The 15,214-nt window shown below is 49.0% G+C and overlaps 1 protein-coding gene and 1 non-coding gene across 6 annotated transcripts in view; both read right to left on the bottom strand.

Annotated features, from left to right (window-relative positions):
• LARGE1 (LARGE xylosyl- and glucuronyltransferase 1) overlaps positions 1-15,214 on the bottom strand; it is a 526,862-nt gene that overhangs the window by 333,671 nt on the left and 177,977 nt on the right. The gene's annotated exons all lie outside the window — the stretch shown is intronic.
• LOC131840080 (small nucleolar RNA SNORA76) lies at positions 10,071-10,207 on the bottom strand. The gene has a single exon (XR_009357190.1). It is a non-coding gene; the product is annotated as a small nucleolar RNA SNORA76 (small nucleolar RNA).

Here is a 15,214-nt window from a genome sequence, read left to right on the forward strand (position 1 = left end):
ATGTTCACCTACAGATGAAGGGATAAACAAAATGCACCACACATACATACAGTGGGATGTCATTCAGGTTTAAAAGGGAAATTTGAATCCATATTACAACACAGATGAACCTTAAAGATATTGTGCCAAGCAAAATATGCCAGCCACAAGAGGGCAAATGTTGCAGATTCCACATACATGAGAGACTTAGAAGAACAAAATTCATAGATACAAAGTAGAAAAGAAGCTGCCGGAGGTGGGGGAGCACGGAGAAGGGGGTGCTATTGGTTAGTGAGCACAGAGCTTCTATTTAAGATGATAAAGCACTATTGGAAATGGGTAGTTGTGATAGTTACCCAACATTACTAATGTACTTAATGCCATGGAATTATACTCTAAGAAGGAAAGTGGTAAGTTTCATGTTTATTTCACTGTAATTACACAAACAAGTTGCAGTCTACTAGGAGCTCAACCCAGAAGCATGAAAGTCAATCTGGGAATGGATCTGGATCTAGTCAATCTGGGAATGGGGTTTTCTTGGTGACACAGTGACTTGTTAAATGGCAGGTGGAATTTTAGAAAACAGCTCTCACTGGTGGGATGTTTTCAAGAAATGTGGACAGGCTAAAGCATTTTAGAGATTCTCTCCACCTTTCCATAAACAGACTGCAAATCTAGAGAGATTACCCGTTCTCTGTAATGGCATCTTAGGGGTGGAGCCCTAAGCAGTCTTGTCTCCAGCCACTATCTGGAAAGACTTCTATCTGCCTGGACACTGACTACTACAACAGCAATGGTCCCTGTAACATGGCCATGCCTGCCTTTTGTGATCCTTCCTGTAAGATGGTTGCCAGAGCATCCAAAAGGACAGAGGGCAGAGATGTCATGGATATTTTTAAGGTTGCTTGAATCACTCGGTTCATATTGACTAATGTATGTGGGGAAGTTACAGTGGAAGCTAACCCTTGCCCAACTCAGATTTTCCGGCCACTATTATTACCTACAAAATTAGCTAAAATTTTTAAATGACCAAATTGATGTTGATAAACTCACAAAAAGATAACGTAGGATTAGGGAGTTCCCCCCGGCCCCACCCCTGCCAGGATTTCTTCCAACTGTACAAGTTTGCACTTAACCTTATCACATAAATGCCATCTTTGCATGGCTGGCACTGACTTTGGGACTATCACTACACAGTAAGAGAAACAGGTTAGATACTTACTGGCATCTTCTGTGGGTGGGTGGATCCACACTACATCCCCCAACCCATTACTTCAGTCACCTCAATTATGAATCCTTTGTGCTATCCTGTTCAGCAAACATCCCCTCATCGCATAAAGTAGTGCCAGGCAGCCGGAGTGACTTTGTCAAGAACCAACTGCTGCTTGAGGCAGGAAAGAAAGGGACCATACATCCCACCAATTTTTAAGAATTTTTTTTAACATTTCCTTATGAAATTTTCAAGCACACCATAAAGGTGAAAGAATTTTACAGTGAACTTGTATATCCCCATATCTACAATCTGCATTAATAACGTACCAGGCTGTATCACATCTACCCATCTATCCATCAACCCATCTTTTTTTTTTTTTTTGAAAAATGCATTTCAGGGGCACCTGGGTGGCTCAGTGGGTTAAAGCCTCTGTCTTCAGCTCAGGTCATGATCCTAGGGTCCCGGGATCGAGCCCCAAATCGGGCTCTCTGCTCAGCGGGGAGCCTGCTTCCTCCTCTCTCTCTCTGCCTCTCTGCCTACCTGTGATCTCTGTCAAATAAATAAATAAAATCTTTAAAAAAAAATGCATTTCCAAACAGTAAGTTAGTCATGAGTAGAGATTCCCTAGGCGCTACGGTATGGAGAGCATCAACAAAGGTTCATAATGTGTGTTTGCCTACTTATTTATTGAGGAAAAAGGCACCTTATTTTAAGATTTTACTTATTTGGGAAACCTGGGTGGCTCAGTTGGTTAAGCAGATGCCTTTGGCTCAGGTCATGATCCCAGTGTCCTGGGATCGAGTCCCACGTCGGGCTCCTTGCTCAGCGGGGAGCCTGCTTCTTCCTCTGCCTCCGCCTGCCTCTCTGCCTGCCTGTGCTCATTCTCTCTGACAAATAAATAAATAAAATCTTAAAAAAAAAAAAAAGATTTTATTTATTTGACAGAGTGAGATCACAAGTAGGCAGAGAAGCAGGTGGGGGTGGGGGGGAAGCAGGCTCCCCACTAAACAGAGAGCCCGATGCGGGGCTCGGTCCCAGGACCCTGGGATCATGACCTGAGCCAAAAGCAGAGGCTTTAACCGAATGAGCCACACAGGTGCCCCATAAGAGACATTTGCTAAGCTCCTTTACCCCTACTAGCTCCTGTCCAGTTCCTGGACGCTCACTGTGAAACTGAGGTTCTACCATGCACACAGAACCCGGGGAGACTGGAAAGGCAGGACATCAGGAGAGGGGGCAGCTCTCCTACTGCTTCTACTCTTTTCTGGCAAGCCTCAGCAAGCTATGTTCGTTTCTTTCCAAGGCATCTGAAGTTCGATCCTAGATCCAGTCCTGACTGTCACGAATATCAAGAAAACACAGCACCCGGACTCCTGACCCGGATCCCAGCACACAGGGTGTGGTCTTCAAGGGGGAGCGGTCTCAGCGGCTGCTTAACCACAGTCTCCCTGGTGGTCTCCTTCTGTGTGTCGTGGAGAACTGCTACTCACGGCTCGGCTTAGAGCCTGTGCCTGCAGCTTCTTCTGGAATTCTGTGCACAATAATGGCCACAGACACTTTTCTGTTTAAACTCGTGTATTCTTGCTTATAACCGAACTCTAATAGGTAGAGTCCCATGGCTAATTACTGGCAGAGCTGGGATCAAAACCCTGATCTCTGTCCTTTCTTCTAGAGTGTGCCGCCAGAGTCTCTCTCTGGCGCTGTGTTCTTCAAAGAAGAAAGAGTTGAAAGTCCATATTCTATTTTGAGAACATGCCCTGGGATTGAAATGTTTGTATTGCTTTCCCATCGTCTCCTCTGCCCACCTTCCCACCCGTGCAGCCACCTCCACCTGGGCGGGTCAGACCTCTGCTCAAGAACCAGAGGCCACGGGCACTTTCCCGGCCACACAACTGTGCCAATGAGGACCATGTTCTTCTGCTGCGGAACAGCCACTTGCCACTGGAGCTCAATCAATCAAGACGTTTGTTTCTTGAAGGATGAAATTCACTTCAGGAAACAGACAGGTGTAATCCACGATGGTCTCTCACATTCACCTGCATGTGGACAAACTCCAGACCTGGAGCCCAAAGATCTAGAAATTTCAGCTCAGCCACATCCCCACATGGTGTTTATCAAACCGTTTCAAGCTGCCACTGCTCCAACATAGCAGGTTTCCTTGCTGTGTTCAACAAACATTTGGTCTCTGTCCCTAGTTCCTGGCACACAGTTCTAAAAATCCCTTGGACTTTCTTATTATCCCAGAGTGTCCTGTGTTTGCTAATGAGATGGCCGGTGGCCAGGGACCCTAGGTGGCTTCAGGATGGGTCCTGGTCACCAGAAAGAACAAGGCACAATGAGATGGTTAGCATTTTCAGCCCCAGTCCATGCCCAAACTCCAGGGAAGGAAGAGGGGCTGGAGACTGAATGAAGCCCCAGTGGTCAATGAGTTCATCAATCAGGCTGATGTAATGAAGCCTCCATAAAACCCCCTCAATGACGGGGTTCTGACACCTTCTGGGTTGATGAACACACGCAGGTCCGGGGAAGGCAGCAAGCCAGGGAAGGGCGCACGCGAAACCTCCGCCCCCTCCGTACCTTGCCTTATGCATTGCTTACATTTGGGCTCTTTCAAAATAAAACAGCTAAGTAAAGCACTCTCTTGAGTTCCAGAGTGGGCTGCGGGAACCTCTGAATTTACAGCTGGTTGGTCAAGTATAGGTAGCAACCTGGGTCTTATGACTAGAGTATGAAGTAGGAACCATCTTATGGGGTAAAGCCCTTAACCTGTGTGATCTGTACTAACTCTGGACAGTTAGTGTCAAAATGGAATTGTAAGATATCCAGTTGTTATCTGCAGATGGACAACCGGTGGGGGAAAAACAAAAACAAAAACACAAAACTCCAAGCATCTGGGGTCAGAAGTGTTGTAGAAAAGTGTTGTAGAAGTTGTGATTTCCCATTCCCAAATAAGACAAACACATTCCTGCCACAGGATCTTTGCACTTGTAATTCCCTTTGGGTCAAATCTTTATCCTTTCAATATCTGTATGGTGTGTACCTTCACCTCACTCTAGCATCTACTCAAAAAGGCCTCCCTAACACCCAGCATACCCCGACTTACTTTTCTTACAGGACTTCAGTAATTCAACCCTACAGATATACTTCTTGACTATTCCCCTGGAAAATTTTCCACTTCAGGATCCCCACTATGGTGGCTAGCACATAGTAAGAGCTCAATAAATGGCTGGAGAATGAATGAATGTCTGTTTGCATGTTTAATGGGGACCCAAGGTCCTCATCTCTAAAACAGGTCACGGGGCTAATCTTGGACAACTGTCATAAATACTAACAGACCAGTTATGTGAAAAGCTGTGACTGTGAAAACATGTGCCTAGACTGTGGTGCTCATTTAAAAAAACAAAACAAAACATTTTTTTTAATTGAGTCTAAGACCAAGCAGTTTTCACATTCTAACATCTTTTTTTTTTTTTTAAGTTTATTTATTTATTTGACAGAGTTCAAAAGTAGGCAGAGAGGCAGGCAGAGAGAGAGGAAGGGAAGCAGGCTCCCTGCTGAGCAGAGAGCCTGATGCGGGGCTCGATCCCAGGACGCTGAGATCATGACCTGAGCCAAAGGCAGAGGCTTTAACCCACTGAGCCACCCAGGCGCCCCAACATTGTAACATCTCTGACATCAAGAAGCTTCCAGCAGAAACAGGACCACAGCGAAGTAGTAACATGACTGCCCCTTTGAGCACATTCTCAGAACTTGCAGAATGGGTGTCTTTGGCTTCAGTAAAAATCCTGGAGGCGGAGGAAGAGGGCAGTCTTTCAACCCCATGAACCAAATGGTGGTGGGAAGGGGCAGGAGGAGGTGGAGAATCAGATGTGTGCTAGCAACATTCCCGAAAGAGAAGCCAGGAGGAGGCTAGCTCCACAGAGCTCCAAAGTGGGCTCGGGTGTCTTCTCTGGGGAATTCTTAGGGAAATGGGATGCTCACAGGGGATGAAGAAGAGGATACAATATAGCAAAACGGAGATGGCAAGGACAGGGAGGCGAGGAAGCCTTCTGAAGAGTGAGACTCCAACGTAAAGAAGCTTTAGGAATACCAGAACCGACATATTTGCCAAGACTTTGCTTTATATGTAAGCATAGCAAGAAAATATGATAAAAACCCATCTAATGAGGCCTAAATGGGGCCTTTCAATAAGCACAAAAGAATGATTCAGCAGGATAAGAAAGCATTGTGTCGCAGTTTAATTAAAAGCCCTTTTTAATTTCTTGGCTTTATATAAAGTAACAGTGCCTCTTACAGTTGGCAGCATCTAGGTATTTAGAGGAAACAGAATTTGCCTGGAAAAAAAACTGGGGAACAAGACTCCAAAGCACCCCTGGTCCCAAATATTTCTCTGTTGGTTTATCCCTTGACTTATTTTCTCTGTATTCCATCCCGAAGTCTGCTGTCAGGCCTGATTTATGGCACAGGTTACCCTGGGGGGAAGCAGCAGATCTGCGTGTTTGCCAAGGACAGTGGTTCTCGAAGGGCTGTCCCGGGCCCAGCAGCTTCAGTGTCCTCTGGGAACTTGGTAGAAATGCACATTCTTAGCAGCCCCCTGCCACCGCCCTAAAGACCTATTAAATCAGAAGTGAGGTACGGGGTTGTTATAATACACCCTCCAGCTGATTCTGATTCATACTAGAGTTTGAAAAGCACTGCTCTCAGAAAAACACCCAGCGCCATCAGCTTGAACACTCAAGCTTAACTACTCATGCAAGTTGAACTAAAATGTCCTAGGAATTCATGGTGTACCAGGCTCTGTGCCGCGAGCTGAATGTGCCTCACATTCTAAAGAAGTACACATGCCAATGACTAAGTAAAACACAAATCGGAATGAAGAGGACAGCTGACGGAGGTGCTGATGCCATGCTCTGTTCAGGGGAGGAGGAGAAATTCTGATTCAAGAGCCCTGGTGGGCTTCTCGGAGGTGGTGGCAGTGGAACGGAATCTTGTAGGAGAAGATGGTTTGGGACAGGTTTTCTATGACAGAGGAGAACGACCCGCATCCTGAGGAACCGGGAGAAGAAGATTCAGAGTCTGTGAGCATAAGGGGCCATCACTCACACACTCTCTAAGAGCCTGGTTACTTCAACGGTCCCCCCATTGCTCTAGTCTTACCACGGATGCTCCTTGGGGCAAGGGCTGCCCTGTTGCCACCCCAGGTCCGTTCTTCCTTTCCTGCTTAGGAACAGAACCCTGCTCACATTCAGGGGAGCAAAGCAGCCAGAGACAACACGACATATCATGGCCTCCGCAGCAGCCAAGCATGGCTATGGGACCTCAGGAAGGCCACTTACAGGCAGTTTGCCGGTGGCGACCTGCGCCTATTCTGGCAGCCTCATCTCTGCTTCTTCTTGGCTGCTGGCCTGTGTTGAGGGCACTGATGCTCTAGCGCCACACTGGACGCTGAGATGGAAACTACTGCTGAGAACACCTGAAACAGAGTATTCTGAGAATGACACCACTCAACCACCACACCAACCTACCGCCAACATCCCAACTGCTTGGATGTGGGGGAGAAATTAACTTCCGTCTGGTTTAAGTCCCTGCTCCTGGGGACTGCTGTCACCCGCGGTGGCACCTCGCTGTCCCTGACTCACCACTATTTCCATCAGCCTCCTCTTCATCTGCGACACTCCACAGTCCTTCTCCTTCACTGAACACCTTTGTCCCGAGCCCCCATGTTCCTCTCCATCTGCTGCCATTCTTCCGGAGAACACTATGACAGAGCCATCCGACCTTTCAGCCTAATGGCATAGGGCTGGGGGAGGGGGGGCTCATTTCCAAGCATCTTCATCCACACACCCCACCCCCCCACCGCAGACCCACGGCCCCCTCCACACCATCCCCGCTCAGTACGGTCCAGGTACCCAGCATGGCTGGGGAGCCGGTTGGAGGAGCAGACTCTCCAGCGCCGCCCCCCAGGCCTGCAGACCAGGAGATGTGAAGGACCACGACAGCGGGGGAGACACTACTGTCGACATTCCCTCCTCTCCTCCGGACCACAGAGCGAGGAAATCGATCCTCCAGCTACACCTGTCTGTCCTTCCAGATTTCACCGAGTCATCCTTTCCAAACAACTTGAAGAGCGACCCATGCTACCCTGAACTGCTTGCTTACTCGCTCTTCCCTGAACAAAATAATTACTTTCACACGTCCCTGCGTTTGTTTTCGTTATTCCCTGCGCCTGGAATGCCCTTCCAAATCCCAGAAAACCCGCCAATCTCCCCCTCGCCTTTGGGGGCACTGCCAACTTAAATGCGACCTCCAGACCACGAGCATTTTAGGGAGAAGGAACTGTTCTGGGACTTCTCAGCCCGCTCTGGAGCCCACATTACTTATTAGAGCATGACCTTGAACGTGGAAGGCAACTTCTCTGTGCCTCAGTTTCTTCCCCTGTAAAGCTCAGTTCCAAGAAGCCAAGAAGGACATTAAAATTAATGTACCTGAAACAATGCTTGGCACATAGTAACCATTTAATAAGCACCAGACACTAATTCTTCACACCAAGACCTAGTGCGGGAGCAGACACACAGTGGGCACTCTGTATACATTTACAGACTCGAACGTGCAGTTTCTGGGTTGGCTTCTGTGCCTTAATTCTTCCTGGGCTCCTGAGTCCACCCCACCCACTCTTCTCCACAGCCCAGCGAAAAGCCGGAATCCAGCCCCCAACAGGGACATTATTTAGATGAAAGAACATTTTCCGCAGCCATCCCAGTCCTCAGAGCCTCGCCAAGAAATAGAAAAGAAAAGCAATATAAATGTTAATAGGAAATTGTCTATTCGCTTTTATGGAGGCTAATCTACTGCGCCCAACAAAGAGGGAATTAGACAGCTGAAGGGACAGGAAAACATGGGACCTTGACACACTGAGACCCAGGGGATTGCAGCTCCCAAGAGGAAATGCATTCCAGGCCCACGGGACTGTAGAAATCAGGAGAGAGGGCTTCTGCTCTGGAGGTCTCCACAGTGGGTAGCCTGGTTCCTGCCCCAGACCCCCATTCTGGGCATCCATCATCTTGTGCCTATGAAGTGCGGCTACTGGCCCACACAATACGGAGAGCAAGGCGATGATAGTGCTGTCCCTGTTCCCAAGGACTACCGGGACAGGCAGACAAATGAACCTACATGATCAGACAGTGTGGCGATGCTACTGAGGGCACAGGCTCAAGGTTTAGGCAAGCAGAGAGGCACATTACCAGATCAAGACGGCAAGAGACAGCGGAGGTCAGCTCCCAGAGCAGACCTGAGGACTGGGTTCTGAAGCAGGGATGGGGATTAGCCTCACAAAGGCAGCAGGAAAAGGTGTCCCAGGCAGCCAGAATACTGGGTAGAGAGCAACCAAGGAACTGTACTGAGTTAAGCTAAAGAACGGTGCCCCAAAGATGCCTAGGGCTAATTCCGAGGCTGCCCATGAATGTTACATCATGAGTCCAAAGAGATTCTGCAGGTATGATTAAAGAATTTGGAGACAGGGAGATTATTCTGGATGATCTGCGTGGGCCCCACACAATCACAAGGTCTTTAGGAGACATGCAGGAGCTATGGGCATCAGAGGACGAGTCTGTGCAACCTGGAGGCAGAGAATGGAGGGACACACTTTGCAGACAGAGGAACGGGTCACAAGCCAAGGAATGCAGGCAACCACTGGAAGCCGAGCAAAAGCAAAGCAACGACTGTCACCCTCGGAGCCCCCGGAAGGAACCAGCCCTGTGACACCCTGACTTCAGCCCAGAGGGATGGATGTTTGACTTCTGACCTCCAGGAACAGGAAAGAACACCTCTGCATTGTTTGAAACCACAAAGTTCATGGTGATTCCTTGGAGGAGCAATGGGAAATGAACACACATATGCCGTCTGACGGGCATCTTCACAAATGCTAAAGGAAAGTGATGGAAAAAAATGGAACTGAGGAAGGGGGCAGCCATGGGCCAAACCACGAAAGGATCTGTGCACCAGGCTGAGTTTCCATTTTATCCTCAATGTGGAGCTGCTGCTAAAGGATATTAAGCAGAGGGATGATATAATAAGATCGTCCATGCAAAAGCACTGAATCGTCACATTTTCCGATCTTAAATCTCAGGAATTACCACATGTCTAATTCTCCATTTTATTGACTCATTTCTTTTATCATGGACTGTAATGACATTATGAAAAGGAGGAATAACCTACTGGAATATGTAACTCGCTAACTGCCCCCCTCCATGCCACTCTAAGGTTCTGGAAGGCGCATCTGTACTGGGAGGGCAGCGAACGGGTAGGAGCGTGTGGGTGCAGACAGCCGGACAGGACCGCGTTGAGGGTTTCCCCTCCCAAATCCTGGATGGAAGACTGCGGTGTGCCTGAAAAACTCCCGTTTGGATGCTCTCTCCCCACCAGGAAGGGGAGAGGCAACCAATGTGCATAGAGTGCTCACTTAGGGCCAAAAGCTTTGTGAACATTTCCTTTGCTGAGATCCCTCCCCCACAATGATCATCTGAGAAAGGACTATTACTACCCTCCTGGGCCGCACTCTTAAGTTGGGGGCAGCGAGGGGGTGGGGGGTGGGGGGGTGGGGCAGAGCACTGATTCTCCAGTGACTGAGGGCCATTCCTTGGGCTCCGCTGTCACAAGGCACAGGGCTCATCAGAGAATGCCAGGCAGAGGAGACACCCCACCTCCCCCATATGCTCCCCAAATCTCCACAAGTCTCTGTCTGCACACGGAGAGGCTTCGGATATAAAATTCTGGCTAGCCTCCAGGTTCTGTGCCCTGGCCCCCACCCACCCCCCAGCGTGTAGCACAGCCTGAGCCCACGTTCAGCTCTTCAGGGCCTCTGCCAGCTGTGCCCCTTACTGAATGTCACTCGCCGCCAAAGGGATTGCTTAGGTGGCCTCTAAGCAGCCCCGGATCTGAACAAGCTGGGTTTGCTCTGGCACTGCCACCGCCCCCAGAGGCCATGGGCCAGGCCCTGCGGAGGTTCCAAGGCAGTGCCTTGGCTCCCTGACTCTGCCTGAGAAGGGTGCTCAGCAGACTGTGGAACGGATTTCAAAAATCCCTACCCCTCCCCGGGCATCAGTTAAAATAGTGGTTCCTCACCTTCGCCATGGGGACCTCCCCTGAGTTGAAAGCCCAGTGCTCTCTCCATGCATCCGACCTTCTCCAGGACTGTAGAGGGCGTTCTGGGGGGGGGGCATTGAAACCCTGCAAAGGGCGGACAACATCGGGCACAACATTGGGCACGTGCAGAGTTTGCAATCCCAAGCTATTTTCGCACGGCTGGGAACCGCTCTGACAGGCTCTACTCTTCCCTGCTCCCCCTTTTCTTTTAGGATCTATATTTGGGGACAGTACATTCCTAAGAATAGAATCCCTGAGTTAAAGGGTAAAAGCACAATTTATAGTTCCTATGGTGAACTCGCTGCTTACTCTCCAGAAAGAACGCTGCTGGCGTTGCCAACAATTCAATCCACCAGCCACGGATGGAGGCCTGACTGCAATCCGGCTCCCTGCCCGCCACCTCCCCTTCCCTGCCCCTGTTTCGATAGCACACCGTGCTCTGATCGCCCCATTTGGTTGACGACAAGAGTGAGGTCGTGTCAACTAAAGCAACCTGCCCCAACAGGCTATTACCATCTGGAGTTATTTTGGGACAGGGCGGGGAGAAGATTCTAAGTCCCCGAACTCCCCAGTTCCGCTGCATCTGATGAATTATTCAGATCTCGGAGTTATCCCACACAGCTACAACAGCTTTCACTTTCTGAGATAACCACAGACCAGGGACTAGACTGCGTACTGCTTTGTTACGTAAACCAGCACATCCTCCCAAGCCCGCCGTCAGTGAGCCAATCGCAATTTGAGCAAGGCGTGGGTCTGCCCAGTCCACAGATGAAAGCAATGGAGCTCGGGGAAGCAACTTCCCTCCACAGATGATAAACTTATCCATCAATAAACGGATCGGCACAGGGGCTGTCTCTGAAGCCGAAGCATGGCACTGGAAGGCTAGGCTGCCGCGAACGGTTACCACCACCGGGTGGGTGGCGAGGAAGAAGGTTTCCAAAGATGGTGGTGAGAAAAATCAGCATTCCATTTCGGTTCATCTTTCCTGGCTGTGCCGCTGGCTGTGTAGTTTGATGAGTGCGCTGTTTATTCCGGTGCCATTCCGACTAGCTGCATACAAATACATGTCCTTCTCTTCTGAGGGCTGCTTCCCATTACACAAACAATGAGCACGAGGACCAGCCTGCACAGGCCTCTAGTGGACCAACCCCCCCCACGCCCCCGAACCTACCTCTCATTAGAGCCTGGGAGAGAACAGGAAGGACTTCTCCCAGGGGGAGCCTGTGCAGTGGGGATGGAGCAGAAAGAAGTTCCTAGAAAGCAGAAGGAGCTCCCTTTTAAGGGCAAGAGCATCATAACGGGAAAGAAGCCGCAGGTTCGAGACCCAGCTCTGCCAGTAACTCAATGTGCAATCTGGGGCAAGTCAGTCTTGGCCTCGTAAAGACTAATTATAAGACAAATAACTTGATGTAATTTCAGACTCTCCTCTGGAGGCGGCAGCAAGATTCTAGTAAAAATGGACTGAATCGCTTTAAAGAGAGGAAAAGATGGAGCAAACCAAGACCAGATAGCTGGATCCCAGATCGCTTGCACAACTAACCCACTATCTTATACTCCCTTTGCCTCAAAACGCACAGACAGAAACCCATGGGTTGGCCTAAAGCAGCAACCAACACAGACTCTTTCAGATCCCACACAGCTGACATCACGGTCGCAGGTCGGAGGCAGCCTGAAAAAAAAGAAATCATTACGTCCATCTTCAAGTGAGAATGCTATCATCGCGAGAGACCCGGAACGGACCCTGGAGACCTATTCCAGCTGAAGAATGTTACGACTGATAAAGAAATGGGAAGGAGAAAAGGAATCCCCACCCTGGTTTCCCTTTCTCACTGGCCTGCCACGAGAAGGATGGGTCTTTTTCCTTGTCATCTTGCCAGTTGCTAAAGGGAGACCTCCCAGGACTGCACCCCCCCTTGGCACAACCAGCCCGACTGTGTTTACGAAGCGCCCATCAGGGAAATACAGGAAATGCCCAGGTGCGTACACAAGGCATCCAAGCCACGTATAACAAAATCCATCAAGTCAAGTTTGGCTTTGCCAGAGAAGCTCTTTCCATTGTCGCTGAGAAAGTCTCCAGGTGTCAACAGCTGGAAATCGTTCTGGGGCTCCTCTTTGGGGGCTTTACGGCTACGTTTGCAGCACACAACCAAGATCATCCAAACAAGCAAGACTCTGGGTACGTTAGGCATCATCCCCCCTCCCCTTTCTCCGATGGCTCTGGTTTCACAGCCAGCCTTCCTCTTTGCTCCCCGTTCTTTGGAATCAAAGGAACTTTAAAAAAAAAAAAAAAAAAGGAAAAGAAAAGAAAAAAGAAAAATCAAGCTGCTGTGGGGGGCGGGGGAGTGTCAATTTGTGAATTCCCTTCTTGGCCCTGTCTACCTGCAAAGATACAGAAAAATCTAGAAGTAAAAGAAGAGGATTGTTGTTTCCCTTTTTAGTTTCCAGATGGAGCTGCCTCCCACAGGCTACCCACACACCCGAGTGGTTGATGTCACTATTGTGATTCTGGTAGTACCGTGCGGGCCCTGGGGCGGGCACCCCCCTAAAAAATCCACAAGAGTTAGCACATCTGAGGAAGCCAGAGACAGAAACGAGGGAGCCGGTGGGTACCTGGCTTTGGAGAGGTCCACAGAGCCACCGGGTGGAGGCCAGCGAGTGGACATGCACACCCACACGCCCGCTGGACTGAACCTTAGGTGTCGAGAGGCAGACGTACCAGAACAGGCCGAGGGCGGTACAGGCCCCATACCGCCCCATGGGACCCTCGCAAAAAACCCCTTTGGCCATCTCCTGGGATGAAACGCTCAGAATTCATCAAGGTCCCCCGTGGTCTGGAGAAGCCCGGTGCTGCGGTTTGACAGTCCCCCACACATGGAAGAGAGTGGCCAGCACCTGGCGGAGCTGCTTTCTGAATAAGAATGTCATCATCGGGACTGTGCCCCGGGCACTGGGTCTACCTACAGAGGTGGTGGTGGTGGGAAGATGTACCCGGAGACCTGTCTGGCGACTCTGACCGGAACCACTTCCGCTCGGTCCACTCAGGATTCCTGCCATGGGCCGCACCCCGAAGCTAGACATTATATGCCTTCTTGACTCCCAGTGCCTGCTTTCAGGGGACTGTCCCTGCACAAAGTTACTCGTGCTGCTGTAACAAAGCACTCCAGACCAGAGAGCTTAATTAAGCACAGAAGTGGAGGCCCTCACAGTTCTGGAAGCCGGGATCCCAACCTAGGTGCCAATAGAGTTGGTTTCTTTTTGGTCGTCTCTCCTGGCCTTGCAGTGGGCCCCCATGTGTGTCTGAGTCCTTCTAATCTCCTCTGCCTATAAGGGCCCCGGGAATGCTGGATTAGGGCCTTGCAGGTGATCTCATTTTACCTCATTTACCTCTATAAAGACCTCCTCTCCAAATACAGTCACAGTCTGAGGGACTGGGTACGGAGGCCTTAAGCCGATGCATTTCGAAAGGAACAAAATCAACCCATAACAGTCATTACCATCTTTATACCTCTGAGGAACAGGACATACACAAGAAGGTGAAGTAGCTCACCAGAGGGCCACAGGGCCAAACAGAGTGAGCACGGGGACTTGTACCTAAGATCTAACTTTATCTCAAGTAGTCATTCGCATTGAGCATGCCAAGACAGCTCAAGGATTATAACGGTTTTGTTGTTGGTTGTTGAGCCAGTAACTGCCTATCATCATGACTCATTTTCCTTGATTTAGGGTTGTCTAGACACCAGAGTTGTGCAGAGCCATTCTCCATTGTAATGCGCCAATTTTAAAAAAACCTTCATTACAAGCCATTCGACTGGAGGATCACAACTCTCAGGTGCCCCCGTGACTGATGCATATTCTCCAAATTGGATTTCTTGCTTCCGAAGAGCCTTTTGATGGTGCCTTGTGGAAAACCTTGCACATAGTGGTTTCCTGGTCAATATTTGCTGAATGCATGAAAGTATGTACGAATGGACAGAGTGCTCAAGGTAACATCGAAAGACCCTTCCCGGTTTTCATTTAGTTCCACGATTTTGTTCTAGGAAGTAACACCCCGGGACAGCTGCTTGACGGCTCAGGATTACATGAGACCCAAAACCATATCTTTCTTCTCTGAAGTGTATCTTCCTCCTCCTCCTCCCCAGCCAGCAGGTCAGGGCAGCAGCACCCATGGAAACAATGCAGTGATAAGCTGCCATTGCAGATAATGGCTTTGGTCCAGGCACAGAATGATGGAAAACCCCAAGATCAATTAAACTTTGCCCTTAGAATTAATCCCAGCACCACTCTGAATACTTTCTTCTCTTGCCAAACACTTGATAGGTGAGAAAAAGGACAACTTCACCATTAGCATCTGACACTACCATCCCTGTTTCCTATCTGGAGAAAGGCGTTGTCATTCAATCAATGTCTACTGGAGTCGCTCTATGAGCAAAGAACTACCATGGGCAGTTTCCCAAGAAGCAGGAGACAACAGCTCATGACAGAAGGTGTTGAAAAGAATTCAAGAAGGTAAAAAAAAAAAAAAAAAGGAAAAAGAAAATTAGAAGAATATGGAAGAACACTGGGTGTTATACACAAACAATGAATCACGGAACAAACATCAAAAACGAATGATGTACTGTATGGTGGCTACCATACCAATAAAAAAAGAATATGGAATAATGCAATATAAATTGTATTAAGATGTGTTAAGCCTTTGAGGAATACCCAGGGAACAAGTGTAAGGCTAGGATTTTAAAGAATAAAAGATTCTCAGAAGAAAAGAGACAGTAAATCAAAGCATCAATGGGAGACTAAAACGGTCTCTTTTTACTCCTACAGAATGGCTAGTTCTGGATCCAGTGAGGACCATGGACATGAACTGTCTGGGTATTGAGCAAGCTA

This window comes from Mustela lutreola, chromosome 8 (assembly GCF_030435805.1).
Source record: "Mustela lutreola isolate mMusLut2 chromosome 8, mMusLut2.pri, whole genome shotgun sequence".
NCBI classification, from domain to species: domain Eukaryota; kingdom Metazoa; phylum Chordata; class Mammalia; order Carnivora; family Mustelidae; genus Mustela; species Mustela lutreola.